General features: G+C 43.5%; 1 protein-coding gene across 3 annotated transcripts in view; it reads right to left on the minus strand.

The window, feature by feature from the left end:
- Positions 1-15,000, minus strand: part of LOC123504550 (delta-sarcoglycan-like) — a 232,191-nt gene that overhangs the window by 199,218 nt on the left and 17,973 nt on the right. The gene's annotated exons all lie outside the window — the stretch shown is intronic.

The raw sequence follows: 15,000 nt of genomic DNA on the forward strand, positions 1-15,000 counted from the left end.
GTGAAGTCCTGTGTGAAGTATAGGAGAATGCGCCGCTATTATTTTAGGAAGAGTGTATATATCATGTTGTACCAGAAACTCTTTGTATAACCTGTCCATGTGCTACGTATAGTGACGCAATACTTCAAAAGATTAAGTAATAAAGGAGCACAGACACTTTCTTATTAAGGACAGGATACAGTATGTAACGTTGTAGAAACCCTCTATACAACGTGCCCGTGTTAGTGTTTTGTACTACGTGCTTCATCAGGTAAAGTGTGTAGCACAGGAGCACACCCACTATCTTCTTATGCACAGTGTGTATGTCATGCTTTGTGCAACCTGTCTTGTGAACCAAACCCTCAGTGCTCAGCCAAGCAACGCTTGCAACACGTGAGGGGTTGGCGAGTGGCAGGCAGGAAGGCAGGCAGGCAGGCAGGCAGGCAGGGAAGGCAGGCAGACAGAGCAGGCGAGGTGAGGCTCCCGGATATCTGAGTGTCGCCGCTCAACTAATATTTGCCCTCAGAAGCTATTTGGAAAATTGGCCAGTGTAGGGAGCCGCATCCGGCCAGAACGAGGAGGGGCGCCGCGCCTCGCCTCCTGTTGACACGGTGATGCTCTTTTGTTTCCCGGCGGCGTCAGGGTTAGTGAGGGGAGAGAGAGAGAGAGAGAGAGAGAGAGAGAGAGAGAGAGAGAGAGAGAGAGAGAGAGAGAGAGAGTCAGTCTGTAAATCTGAAAGGCTCAAGAGAGAGGAAGGGAAAGGGGTGGCAGAATGGGGGAAAGAAAGGGTGGCGGTGACGAGGGGAGAAGCGAAGTGTGAGGGCAGGGGCGGGAGGAGGCAGGCAGCGAGGGGAAGAGAGGCGGGCTGTATGGCAGGAAGGGTAAAAGGATTCGTGGATAGCATCTTTTTCTCTTCCTGATATTTTTACATCCAGTCAAATAGCAAACCGAGGAAAGATTCAGGGCTGCTGCACAAACACTTTTTTTTTAATGAAGGAACGCATTTGGTGTTTAGTCTATCTATTCTTTCCTTTATTGTTAACTGAATCAAATAGCGTTGTGGTCCCAGGGAAAAAAAATCATATATATCCGTGTAAAGGTCTATTAACAACACAGGGGAGTGCAGGCTGAAGTCTGTAGAGATAGAAGGGTAAGCAGTGAACTTGAAGATAGGAAAGCAAGTATTCTAGAACTGAACTAAGTGATAACAATTACTGATGATAAGTTGATATGAAGGAAAAATGATGGAGAGAGAGAGAGAGAGAGAGAGAGAGAGAGAGAGAGAGAGAGAGAGAGAGAGAGAGAGAGAGAGAGAGAGAGAGAGAGAGAGAGAGATAGCATTCGTAATCTGGTCTGAAGGTCGGATCGTGTGTACGGTACTAAAGCAGGTAGCACAAGTGGAAAGAAGAAGGAACGAAAAAAACAAAGGAGAACAGAACATTTATTGCGTAATGGACACACGAAATAACGGAAAGCTGCATTAAAGAAGATGTCAACAAGAAACACTGAGATAGAGATAATCACAAAAAAAAATAGAAAAAAGCGTGATTGGGAGATAGAGTTACAAGAGAGAAATGTTGATAGTGTCCTAGAATCATGCACGTTGAAGGACATCGGTTCATAGTCACCCACACAACCGAGAAAGAAGAATATCTATCATCCATCACAGATTCAGACATCAACGAGACGGGATAAGGAGGGATGAGGCAACACGAAACCACAGCACACGCCTCCACTTCTAACTCCACGAGGTTAACCGAGTGTGATACTGTGGGCTTTTCGTCAAGCTATGAACAGTACGCCTCTCTTTGTGGCGTAATCGAGACCACCTCATCCACTGGGTTTCGTTTCCTGTGCATTCGAATAAGTTCTTAGAATGTTATAATGTACATGGGTAAGTTTTTTCCTTTTCTTTTCTTCTGCATACAATTTATCACTCTTTACGTTGAAGTCTGCATAAATTTATTAGATCTTTCTTTCAGTATTGTTCGAAGTTTTACATATTAATTTTAAGAAAAGTGTGAATTATTCAAAATCCGAAGTGGCATGGTGATGGTGTGCAGGTGACGGAATAGAGCCTTTCCTGTGTGTAGGCTGACGGAATAGAACTTTTACTGTGTATAAGGCAGCGATTCCCAAAGCGCGCGCCGCCATCATCTCCCTGGAGTGCCTCGAAAACATGGATGGGATTTTTATTTGTGTACTTAATACAGCTACGTTATGGTTTAGGCTTAGGTTTAATTGAATTTTTCCTTTTAGTCACTAACCTATCCTAGGTGACCTAACCTCGTGTGTGTGTGTGTGTGTGTGTGTGTGTGTGTGTGTGTGTGTGTGTGTGTGTGTGTGTGTGTGTGTGTGTGTGTGTGTGTGTAATTCACCTCGGTCGCCTGCTGGTCACCCAGCCAGTCTTCCCCATTACGGAGCGAGCTCAGAACTCATAGACCGATCTTCGGGTAGGATTCAGACTACAACACACTCCACACACCGGGAAAGCGAGGCCACAACCCTTCGAGTTACATCCCGTACCTATTTACTGCTAGGTGAACAGGAGCCACACATTAAGAGGCTTGCCCATTTGCCTCGCCGCTTCCCGGGACTCGAACCCGGTTCTCTCGATTGCGAGTCGAGAGAGAGAGAGAGAGAGAGAGTGTGTGTGTGTGTGTGTGTGTGTGTGTGTGTGTGTGTGTGTGTGTGTTTGTGCATGCGCGCACCTCCTGTCTGCCTCACCACTGCACAACCCTACGTTGGAGTTGCTTTCACCCGCAGTAGTGCCAACATCCCACTCAGTGTGTCACCAAGGTTAAGTCACCTAGGTTAGATTAATGAGTACAAGTAAAAATCAAATCAAACCTAAGTTTTTCTGATGTAAGAGGGGAAGCTGTCCAAGGGCAACAAAAAATATAGGAAAGGGTCCACTTGACTGCCATTTCCCTAAAAGATTAATAGAGTTAGCCAAAAGTCTGGGACAAATGTCTTGAAACCATAACATAGGCATATAAAAGGGCAAGTGTGCCGCAAATTATATTAGTTATTTCTTACTGTGCCGCCATGCTAAATAGTTTGAAAACCACAGGTGTAGGGTGGCTGAACAGACCCTCTCCTGTGTGAAGGGTGACGTTGCAGAGTCTCTCCTGGTTGTCATGCAGTGTATACACAAACGTATATTTAAGGCTACACACACACACACACACACACACACACACACACACACACACACACACACACACACACACACACACACACACACACACACACACACACACACACACATGAATAGAATAAAAAAAACAGTCAATATACAAACATATAATTATGATTTATAAAAAAAGTAATAAACACTGCCCTTCTGTCTGCATGTATTGATATGAACTTTAACATAGTCTTATAATTTAATGATTTCCATTGACCCCAACACACCTCCAGTAGAAGTATGCGCGAACAACAAAATATTGACCGAACTCACTTATTTGCCCTTGCACTTACTTGTTTATTCATTCATTTAATATTCAAACTTGTATTCGTACGTACTCACTTCCGCAGCACTTGTAAACATGAGTTCTGCAATGCGAGAGTAAAGCTGCTGCCAATAAATGGAAGTGTACGGTCTTTCATGGGTGCGGGGAAGGTGTACAAAAGGGTGGGAAGGAACTATGGTGTGGTGTTGAAAGTACACACACGAGAAATACAAGGAAAGTTTCTACATGAAGTGAAAGCATTTTGTGGAGCCCCATGTGAAAATGGAAAGTGAAGTGAGTGAAAGTGCTCAAGTGAGTGTGGGACAAGAATGCGTTAGTTGCTCAGACGGTGTAGGCATGGAACTGTGTGGGGAAATGAAAGCAAATACTGATGCTAGGGTGATCAAACCTATGAGTGATTACTTTATGGATGGTGAGTGATGATGTGTTTCAAGATTTAATTCGCTAAATTATAGATGTTTGAAAATTCAGGTACTAAAAACTGTATGAAAGAAAACAAAAGGAATAAAAAAACTGATGTAATATTGTAAATTAAACCTATGAATGATTAGAAATAGACGCTGGTTATTACAACGTTTGCAGTAAATATTTGTTTTTTGTTACACAAGCTATAACTGAAAAATAAATATGCTAGGAGGAAAAGAAGTAAATATAAAGCGCTGGTGATATGGTGGAGAAAAAAAAAATGGATCATTATAAATTGACGCTTGGTAATATATGTTTGTAAATTACACTGTATTTTCTTCTGCATTTATTTATTCATCTTTTTTACAAGACTATAACTCCTTGAACGATAAACACATTACCGCTTAGATGAAGAAAAAACGCGAATAGAAATCGTAAGCTAGTTATGCTATGGTGGAAACTAAGTACGTGTTAAATAGAATGATCTTTGGAAATATTTTTTTAACCCCTTCAATACTAAGATACTTTTTTGCCTTGAGATTCGTTTACTATTAGACTATTCTATTGACATTAGGAAGGGTCTATGGAAGTCAGAAGATAAAATACCATAGTCTTCTCTATTCTAATCCCCACATAAATATTTGAAGCTGTATAAAATCACCAAATAGTAGGCAGAATGAATATGAAAACGCGTCATGGTACTGAAGGGGGTTAATACCATAGGATCGTGGTGTTGAGACGTCTTACATTCTTAAATCACGCACTCACTCACTTGATATTCGACTAAAACTACTCGGGAGATGAACACACTACTGCTTGCACGAAGGAAAACAATGGCGAACAAATTTAAAGCGAGCAAAAGAGCGAAGTCAAACATTTAACCGGCCATGTACAGTGTGAGATGAGAGGCGGAAGCAATGCGTGATAAAGCTAAATGGAGAGTTAGTAGAGAGTTAACGGTGGGAGGATTTGTGGCACCGCACTCGATAAATTAACTACATATAGGTGATAAAGGGAGGAGATAAATCAGCGACGAGAGAGAGAGAGAGAGAGAGAGAGAGAGAGAGAGAGTAGGCGGACTTGATGTCGAGAGTTGGTGACCCCGGGAGTTAAAACTGAACTGATTCCTGAATGAGCCAACAACGTGGGAGGTGAGGTGATGAGGTGATAGTGTGTGTGTCGTCAGAGAGAGAGAGAGAGAGAGAGAGAGATTATTTACTCATTCATCCATCAATAATAACAAAATTAAATTGACCAAGTCTTTGCAGGCGTTTCTTTCTGGTTGACAAGTGTGCATCGTGGTGGATGGAAGGCAAGGTGAGGCCAGGTAAGGAAATGGGGGAAAGGTGAGGCAAAATGAGGCATAGTGAGGTAGGGCTGGTAAAGTTCACGACATTCATTCCTCGCTTCCCTTGACAGTCATGCCACTAATTCAGAGGCAATCCTACGCTTTTTAACTTCAGCAAAAAGTGAAAGTTGATCATTACCTGTCAGTAGCTTAGTGTGTGTGTGTGTGTGTGTGTGTGTGTGTGTGTGTGTGTGTGTGTGTGTGTGTGTGTGTGTGTGTGTGTGTGTGTGTGTGTGTGTGTGTGTGTGTGTGTGTGTGTGTGTGTGTGTGTGTGTGTGTGTGTGTGTGTGTGTGTGTGTGTGTGTGTGTGTGTGTGTGTGTGTGTGTGTGTGTGTGTGTGTGTGTGTGTGTGACTATTGTGACTATATTTTGTGCCTCCTTTGGCATATGAGACTTCAAGAAATTTTTTTAGCTCTAACTTTTTTTTCCTAAATCCTTCACCGTATTTCCCAAGATTACTTCTAGACCTGCCACAAAGGCATTTCAGAATAACTTGGAGAGCTTAATTAGTCCCTCAGCTTGTTGCTCACAAGACTGGCTGGATGTCGCCTGGCGTTCGCAGAATGCCAGCCAGCCAGCCAACGCTTGTATTCAGAAAGCTGTCCGCGTGTTGTTTACACTTCATCCATCCTTCGAGAGCTGTGCTAAGCCTAACAAAGCATCCCCATTCACTCTAATGGGCTAAACACACTCAGCATTGCTTGTGGTACAGACAAAACATGGTGTGTTTATTTTCTGCAGAATTGTAGGCTCATTTTTCCGAAGCAATTTCTTTCACTTGCAGGGATTTAAAGCACCTAATTTTGATTTGGGAACTCGTTTCGAATTTCGCAGATAAAGAGTTACATAAATATATGTCCACAAAAGATCATGCGGTTATCACGAGGTGACGTAGGACTACTAAGAAGGTTACAGTAGAAGAAAGTATCAACAAAATAGAAGACTTGTATATATACATTGAACCTATTTAAAGAGGCGAACCGCCCGCCACTAAGGGCCGCGAGGGAATGAGAAAGGGAGGGAGTGCGGGAGGGACGGAGAGTAGATGAGGTGCGATGCTTATGTATAAAAATAACGAGTGATTTACTGTCGCCCATATGTTGTGTAGTACTTCAAACGTCTCTTTGAAATATTATGGTGAAAACAGTGTCACGTGCATCATGGCACTCGTCAACGTTTACGGACGATAAGTGTACAAGCTTTGCGAGTGAAGACTGTACACAAATAATGCTAAAAGAAAAAAAAAAAGTGATGATCGGCTGTACCACGTGTGGGCCTCCTGCTGGGGGAACCATGTCTGTTTACTGTGGAGTGTTAGTGTAACGCCTTCCCTTTTTTATGCAGGAGGGCCACCAGCCAAGTGCGACAAAATCTATAAGAAAAAAAACAGCCTCCGAGATGCCGCTCCAAAACGTTCAAGAGCGGACATCAAAAAAAAAAATCCTCTACAGCGATGATGATATTATTGTTATTATTATCATTATTATTAGTAGTAGTAGTATTAGTAGTAGTAGCTAGTAGTAGTAGTAGTATTGTTGTTGTTGTTGTTGTTGTTGTCGTTGTTGTTTTAGGAGTGGTAATAATAATGATGATAATAGTGATAATAATAATAATAACAACAGCAAAACAAGAACAACAATAATGATAACTAGAAAGAACAACAACAACAACTATCACTTCCACCACCACCACCACCACCATCACCACTACCACCACCACCACCACCACCACCACCCTTACTCCAGCAATAAACAATGGCGGCGGGCAAACACTGTCCCGCTGCTCATATCATCCCGCGGCGGATTTACTTGAGGCCGACGCATCTTCCCCGATCATTTCCCCGCAGAAGCCTTTGATATAAAACCATTTAGCATTCCTAATTAACCTGGTTCAGTGTGGGTGATCTGCCGCCTCACCTGTAATCCGTCGCCCCTCCCCCTTCCCGCGCCCCTCCCACACTCCCCCGTGGCCGCTACCCCATTTCCTGTGCATTATACCTGCGTCTAGTAATTAGAGCAGCCCCGAGTCTATAATCGAGACCATGGCAGGCGGTGAGGGCGGAGGGAGAAGCATACAGCCACACCTACGTAGCCTCCCTCTCTTCCCCTTCTCTCTTTCTCTCCCTCTCTTTCTCTTTCTCTCTTTCCTCACGTCTATTCTCCCTTCCCGTTCCCGTCCCTTCCTTTTTCACTTCCTCCCTTTCCGACTCGCCTGTCTCTCTCTTGTCTTACGTTTTGTTTTTGTTTTGTTTTTCTTTGTTTCTTTCTTTCTCCCTCCTCGTGCATGTTCTTCCTTCCTGCCATGTTTCTACTCTTGTCTTGTATGCCACTTAGTTATCTCCATTTCTCGCTATATATCTTCTCTTTTTCATCTCTCTTTCTTCTCTTCTGTTATCATTAGTTCTGCGTATTTTTGTTTTCTTTTTCCTTCTTTTCTTTCCCTCCACTTTCCTCCTTCATATTATTTTCTTCCTTTTCTCTCTTCTTTTCCTCCTGCTTTTCTTCCTTTCCCTCTTTTATGCTTTATATGTACATGTTTCCCTTCCTTTTTTTTCTCCCTGCTCACCCCGTTCCTCCCTGGCCTCATCTTTCTCCCTCCTCGCCTCTCCCTCCGTAATCTCTCTAATACTGTCATCAATTTCATAGCAAGATCAAATGAAGAAAACATTTTCCACAAAAAGGTCATGAGGAAGGTTGTGTGTCCCCTTCCTTATCCTCCCTTCCCTTCCATGACCGCACTGCACGCCCTCTTCTTTCTCCTCCTCCTCCTCCTCCTGCTCCTGCTCCTCTTCCTCTTCCTCCTTCTTTGACATCTTCTTCCCCTCTCCTTCTCTGTTTCTCTCCTTATCCTTATCTACCAGTTAGCATATATCTTATTTTTTTTCTATCTTTTTCTTATCAATCCAGTCTTTCCTCATCTTCACTGTCTTATATTTAATTCTCCCTTTTCTCTTACCTTTCTAACTTTCCTTCTCTTTTCTTATCCTCCAGCTTGCTCTCTCTTTTCTTTCCTTTCTTACTCCTTACGGCTGCCTTGTTGTTGTTGTCGTCGTCGTCGTTGTTGTTGTTGTTGTTTTTGTTGTTGTTGTTGTTGTTCCTGTTGTTGATATTATTATTTCTCCTCCTCCTCCTCCTCCTCCTCCTCCTCCTCCTCTTCTTCTTCTTCATCATCTTCATCTTCTTCATCTTCTTCTTATTGTTATTATTATTATTATTATTATTATTATTATTATTATTATTATTATTATTATTATTATTATTATTATTATTATACTTCTACTTCATCTTTTTTTTTTTTTTCTCCTCCTCCTCCTCCTCCTCCTCCTCCTCCTCCTCCTCCTCCTCCTCTTCTTCTTCTTCTTCTGAGCCTCCACAAAACCTCTCCCAACAAATGAGGTTCGTTAGACTCCAATCCCTCCAGTTTTAAGCAGCTATTTTAAACTACTGAGAATCGAAGGACTTTCAGAATATCCAAAGTTTAAATTGTTTCCGTAAAAGTGTCGCGGAATATTTAGACGAGTCCTTAAGCGTCTTTTGTCAATCTGGTATTTAGAGAGAGAGAGAGAGAGAGGGAGGAAGGGATGTAAAGAGGTAAAGGTTAGGAATATATCGTCTTTGTTTTGTTTTCCTACTTTTATTTCCTGAATTTTAGTAGTTAACCCTAAGGACAATAGGTCTGCTGCTGTTTCCCTTTGTTTTTTCCTTTATGTTCTTTAGTGACACTGGACCCTGAGAAAGATTAAAATACATCTCCGTTTTCTTTGAGTCTCACCACCACCTGCATCTCTCTCTCTCTCTCTCTCTCTCTCTCTCTCTCTCTCTCGGTAAGCGTCTATTTGCAGTCAAGTGGACATTTACATAAAGGTTCATTGAGGTGATAGCGGGAGGCAAGCTGCAGCAGGCACCTCCTGGACTCCACGCCCCGCACACCGTTTCATATCCATACAAGCCTTGCCGCCGCCCACTTTGCCAGGCCGGGCGGGGTGGGGCGGGGCGAGACGAGACGAGACGGGACGAGACGAGACGAGACGAGACGAGACGGGACGAGACGGGACGGGACGGGATGAGGTAAAGAGAGAGAGAGAGAGAGGGGTGAACAAACAGACACGCAGAGACAAAAAAGCCAAGACGTTTTATGAATGTCTAAGAAAATGAGAATTTTCCTGTGTCGTTCTTCATTAATATCAATGTTACCCCTTCAGATTTCCTTCAATGAAAACGGAGCGCAAGATTTTAGGAATGGGGGGAAAGCGAAATTCTACTAACAGTGAGTATAGAAGAGAGAGAGAGAGAGAGAGAGAGAGAGAGAGAACCATGAAGAAACTATGCTAAAAATAGAGAAAAAAACACTAAGATAGATAAACGATAAAAGTAAAATTAGGTAAGATGCAGTATAACGAAGGGAGGAAAGAAAAGATTAGGGGTAAATGAATAAACTTTCAGTAAAGGAAGAGGGAAAGAGGTAGATTACTTTGGGAGAGGGAGAAAGGTAGTGTGAAAAGAAGCATATTGAAGAGAGAGAGGGCGTTTAGTAGGTAGTAAGAGAAGGGGGAGTGAATAGTGAATAGATGAGGGAAAAGGAAAATAGTCAGTGAGGACGAAGAGGAAGGAAAAAACCAGCAAAAAAATGATGAGAGGATAATATGGTAGCGATTGGCGAAGGTAAAAAAAAAAAAAAAGGAGAGGCAAGAAAAGAAAGGTAATGAGGAAGGGAAAGGAAAGCTGAGAGAGAGAGAGAGAGAGAGAGAGAGAGAGAGAGAGAGAGAGAGAGAGAGGGCACACTAAGAACGTAACCAATATCCTTAGTTTGAAATGGAGTGGGATGAGCAAAAAGTCTTGGTTATTGTTCTTTAGAGCAAACACACACACACACACACACACACACCCGGTAGCTCAGTGGTTAGAACGCTGGCTTCACAAGCCAGAGGACCGGTGTTCGATTCCCCGGCCGGGTGGAGATATTTGGGTGTGTCTCCTTACACGTGTAGCCCCTGTTCACCTAGCAGTGAGTAGGTACGGGATGTAAATCGAGGAGTTGTGACCTTGTTGTCCCGGTGTGTGGTGTGTGCCTGGTCTCAGGCCTATCCGAAGATCGGAAATAATGAGCTCTGAGCTCGTTCCGTAGGGTAACGTCTGGCTGTCTCATCAGAGACTGCAGCAGATCAAACAGTGAAACACACACACACACACACACACACACACACACACACACACTACCTTGTTTTCTGTTGACAGCGAAGGGGACAAAGAAGAGGAGGTGGAGAAGAAAAAAGAAGTGAGGAACCTACTTAAAGTTTCTCTTATTTTACACGTCCAGGCTTTTCCCGTGAGCTCATTATGTGTTCTTATTAGCCAACGTGAGCTGCGAAGCGACGACACCACGCTGGGGTTTTACCGCGCCACTTGGGATCACGGTGAGAGGGAGAGAGTAAGTGAGGGAGGAAGCGAGTGAGAGAGTGGCGGAGTGAGTGGAGGACGGTCTTTTTATTTCAAACTTAATAATGTTAGATTTAAAATTGAGGAAGTAAGGAATTGCTTCACAAATAGAGTGGTGGATTAATGTAATAGATTCAGTAATCAGCTTGTTGCTGCCGAGTCATTAGGAAGCTTTAAGATATGAGGTAAATTTATGGATGAGGATGGTAGGTCGGTATATTTCATGCAAGGACTGCCACGTGTAGGTCTGACGGCTTCCTGCAGCTTCCCTTGGTCTCTTCATGTTCTCATATTCTCAGAGAGCTGTGGCCCAACATCCATGGTCGTCGCTCGTGAACTTCACCATACCACTACCACCACCACCTCCACCTTCAGTCACCCCCATCCCTCTTTTTTTACCGGGGTGGTTAACAGATAATCTCTCTCTCTCTCTCTCTCTCTCTCTCTCTCTCTCTCTCTCTCTCTCTCTCTCTCTCTCTCTCTCTCTCTCTCTCTCTCTCTCTCTCTCTCTCTCTCTCTCTCTCTCTCTCTCTCTCTCTCTCTCTCTCTCTCTCTCTCTCTCTCTCTCTCTCTCTCTCTCTCTCTCTCTCTCTCTCTCTCTCTCTCTCTCTCTCTCTCTCATCCCATCCTATATTTACTATGCCTCCTTTCCCTTCACTTTACGTATTTTTCCCTCCCCTCTCCTCCCTCCCTCCAACTCCTTTCTTTTCCACTCCCTACATCCTTCCCTTTCCTCCCCATCTCCATCTACAATCCCCTGTCCCTCTCTTCTCATATTCCCCTTTTTCCTTTTTTTTTCTACATGGAGTAACATCAGATACCTTGTTTTTCACGATCTCTGGACGCGGCTCTAGACAAGACATGGCATGCGAGATGGCCCATGGCTTGCCTGTGTTATATATTATGCAGCCGCTCACGTGTTTTCCTCCTCGGACAATTACCTCCAACATTAACTTCATCCTCTGGCCCATCACTCACTTTGTCTTTGTCCCAGGTTTCTCTTCTCCGGTCCTGTGCTTCTTCTTCTTCTTCTACTTCTACATTCCCGTGGCGAGTAATGTTTTATGGGCGTGTAGGTATGACAGGGAGAAGGAGAAAGGGAGAGAAAGAGATGGAAAAGAGAGAGAGAGAGGGTAGAACTTGTGATAGAATATATACTAGTTGTGGTTGTCGTTTCCTGTTGCTGCCACTATTGTTCGTCTTCTTTCATTACAAATAGTCGTGTAGTTATAGTAGTAGTGGTAGGAGTAGTAGTAGTAGTAGTAGCAGTAGCAGCATTAAAAAATCAGTAGGAACAATAATAATAATAGGAGCGAAAGCAATATAAGTAGTATTAACCGTAGAGCAATAGTATTCATAGTAGTAGTAGTAGTCTCTCTCTCTCTCTCTCTCTCTCTCTCTCTCTCTCTCTCTCTCTCTCTCTTACAAGCGCAGGATAAGTAAGTAAGGCCGCAGATATTCCCTTTCTGCATATTTTTCGTGAAGTTTGAATTATACAAGAGGAGGAAGAGGAGGAGCAGAAGAGCGGACTTGGAGGGACGCAGAGAGGAGACAGAGGGGCTGGTTGGGGGATGGGAAGTGGGAAAGGAAACTTGCCCCTCAGATATTCCCTCCCGCAAAAGAGGTAAAGGGAGAAAAATAGAAGAAAAATGCTTCCACCTCAAAGACTGTGGTTCAGCGGAGCCTCTAATATTTCTGGAGGGCAGATATAAGATGAAATGATTACACCTGAAACACGACGACAAAAAACACGGTGAGTGGAGTTTAAAGGACACACACACATACACATACACGCTCACACGCACGCACACACACACACACACACACACACACACACACACACACACACACACACACACACACACACACACACACACACACACACACACACACACACACACACACACACACACACACACACACACACACACACACACACACACACACACACACACACACACACACACACACACACACACACACACACACACACACACACACACACACAGAGAGAGAGAGAGAGAGAGAGAGAGAGAGAGAGAGAATGGCTGATTTTATGAGTGTAACGTTACGTGTGTAATATTCTCTCTCTCTCTCTCTCTCTCTCTCTCTCTCTCTCTCTCTCTCTCTCTCTCTCTCTCTCTCTCTCTCTCTCTCTCTCTCTCCCACAATAGAAATAGAGCGAAGTATAAATATCGGATCACAACATGTTTCTTTCTTTTTTTTCACTTTATTTATTTCCGTTTCCCCTCGATGTGCCGTGAGTCTCTCGAAGCCCTTCACCAGATAAATTAATATATTGGCAGAGCTTTCGTACGACAGAGAGAGCTGATGGTGCAACGGATCAAAGTAATCCCAAGCACCACTCGCCCAGAACCCCCTGTATAATATTCTGTACCGGACACACACACACACACACACACACACACACACACACACACACACACACACACACACACACACACACACACACACACACACACACACATCGCGTAGTGTAGTGGTTAGCACGGTCGGCTTACAATCGAGAGAGCCCGGGTTCGAGTCACGGGAAGCGGCGAGGCAAATGGGCAAGCCTCTTAATGTGTAGCCCCTGTTCACCTAGCAGTAAATAGGTACGGGATGTAACTCGAGGGGTTGTGTCCTCGCTTTCCCGGTGTGTGGAGTGTGTGTTGTGGTCTCAGTCTTACCCGAAGATCGGTCTATGAGCTCTGAGCTCGCTCTGTAATGGGGAAGACTGGCTGGGTGACCAGCAGGCGACCGTGGTGGTGAATTACACACACACACACACACACACACACACACACACAGAGAGAGAGAGAGAGAGAGAGAGAGAGAGAGAGAGAGAGAGAGAGAGAGATTATACAAAAATGCTTCTCAAACTTGTAATACCAACATATAGCTTCTCGTTGTATAATAAAAGAAATTTTGTATGTTGTTTTGCGAGAGAGAGAGAGAGAGAGAGAGAGAGAGAGAGAGAGAGAGAGAGAGGAGGAGGATTATTGTAGTGGATTGCCAAGTACTTCTCTTGTATGTACGAATGTAAGAGACTGAATCCCTCACCTGATGCATTACAGCGTGTGGAAGTAGTAATAGTAGTAGTAGTAGTAGTAGTAGTAGTAGTAGTAGTAGTAATAGCAGTAGTAGTAGTAGTAATAGTAATAGGGATGAGCTGTGCTCTCTCTTTCACACACACACACACACACACACACACACACAAACAGTCCTCCGCCGCCCCCGCCCTGCATTACTCACGCTGCACAAAGGTGGTGCGGCAGAGTTTTTAGGCAGGGGATAATTAGTTCCTCGGTAGCCCAGACGACGTGAAATTAGTGCCCAGCGAAAATATATGTTGTTAGGAAGAAACAATCTATCGCTTCGGTATATCAGTGGCCTTTGGTCCCCCTTTGCCGCGTGTTTTGTGCCGGGCGTGGTGTTGGGTGCCTTGCTTTGTTGGTGTTCTTTGCTGTTCGTTTGTTATTGATGCTGATGTTGATACTACTGCTGCTACTATTATTGCTACTACTACTGCTACTACTGCTACTACTATTGCTACTGCTATTGCTGCTACTTTTATTCCTGCTGCTACTACTGCTACTACTCGCTGCTGCTACTACTACTACTACTACTACTACTACTACTACTACTACTACTACTACTACTACTACTACTACTACTACAAAACAAAACACAACACCAACAACAACAAAAACAACAACAAACCTCAGAAGAAAACAACGACTAAGGGGCACGCCTGCTATCAAGGAAGAACAAAGCTTCAGGGAAAAAAAAATCTAGCACAAACTTTTCCATTCCCGCCGCTGTAATCTCCACATCTCTCTCTGCCAAACTTTTAGTAGGTAAAGTAGAAATGTGTATGGAGGCATTCATTAAGCTGACTAAACGCTACAACTTCATTTATAGTATTACCTAATCCTAAGGGTGTACTTTGTGGTAATCGAGGTTCCCCAGTACACATTCCATTCTTGATTGCGACGCTCTCATACGTTCACCCTCTCAGATTAGAATCGCTTGCAATATAAAGTATGCTCTCACTGTGGACAGGTGGACTGAAATGCCATCTGTCTAGGGAATGTGGGGATGATTTCCTTCCTACAAACAATAAAGCTTACAACAAGCTAACTTAAGTTCATCTGATAAACGTTGTCATTTTCTTTAGCATGGAAAGTATTTCTATTGTCTACCAATATGGACTGTGTTGTCTGTCTATAAAATATCGGAATTATTCTCTACTTAGTAAGTGTACAAACAGTAAACCCTGTAGTATGATTAGCCTTACTAAACTTCATGTAATAAACAAAATCTTTTTTTTTTTTTCTTTGGGAAGAGGGAATAT

Source organism: Portunus trituberculatus, chromosome 16, assembly GCF_017591435.1.
Source record: "Portunus trituberculatus isolate SZX2019 chromosome 16, ASM1759143v1, whole genome shotgun sequence".
Classification (NCBI taxonomy): domain Eukaryota; kingdom Metazoa; phylum Arthropoda; class Malacostraca; order Decapoda; family Portunidae; genus Portunus; species Portunus trituberculatus.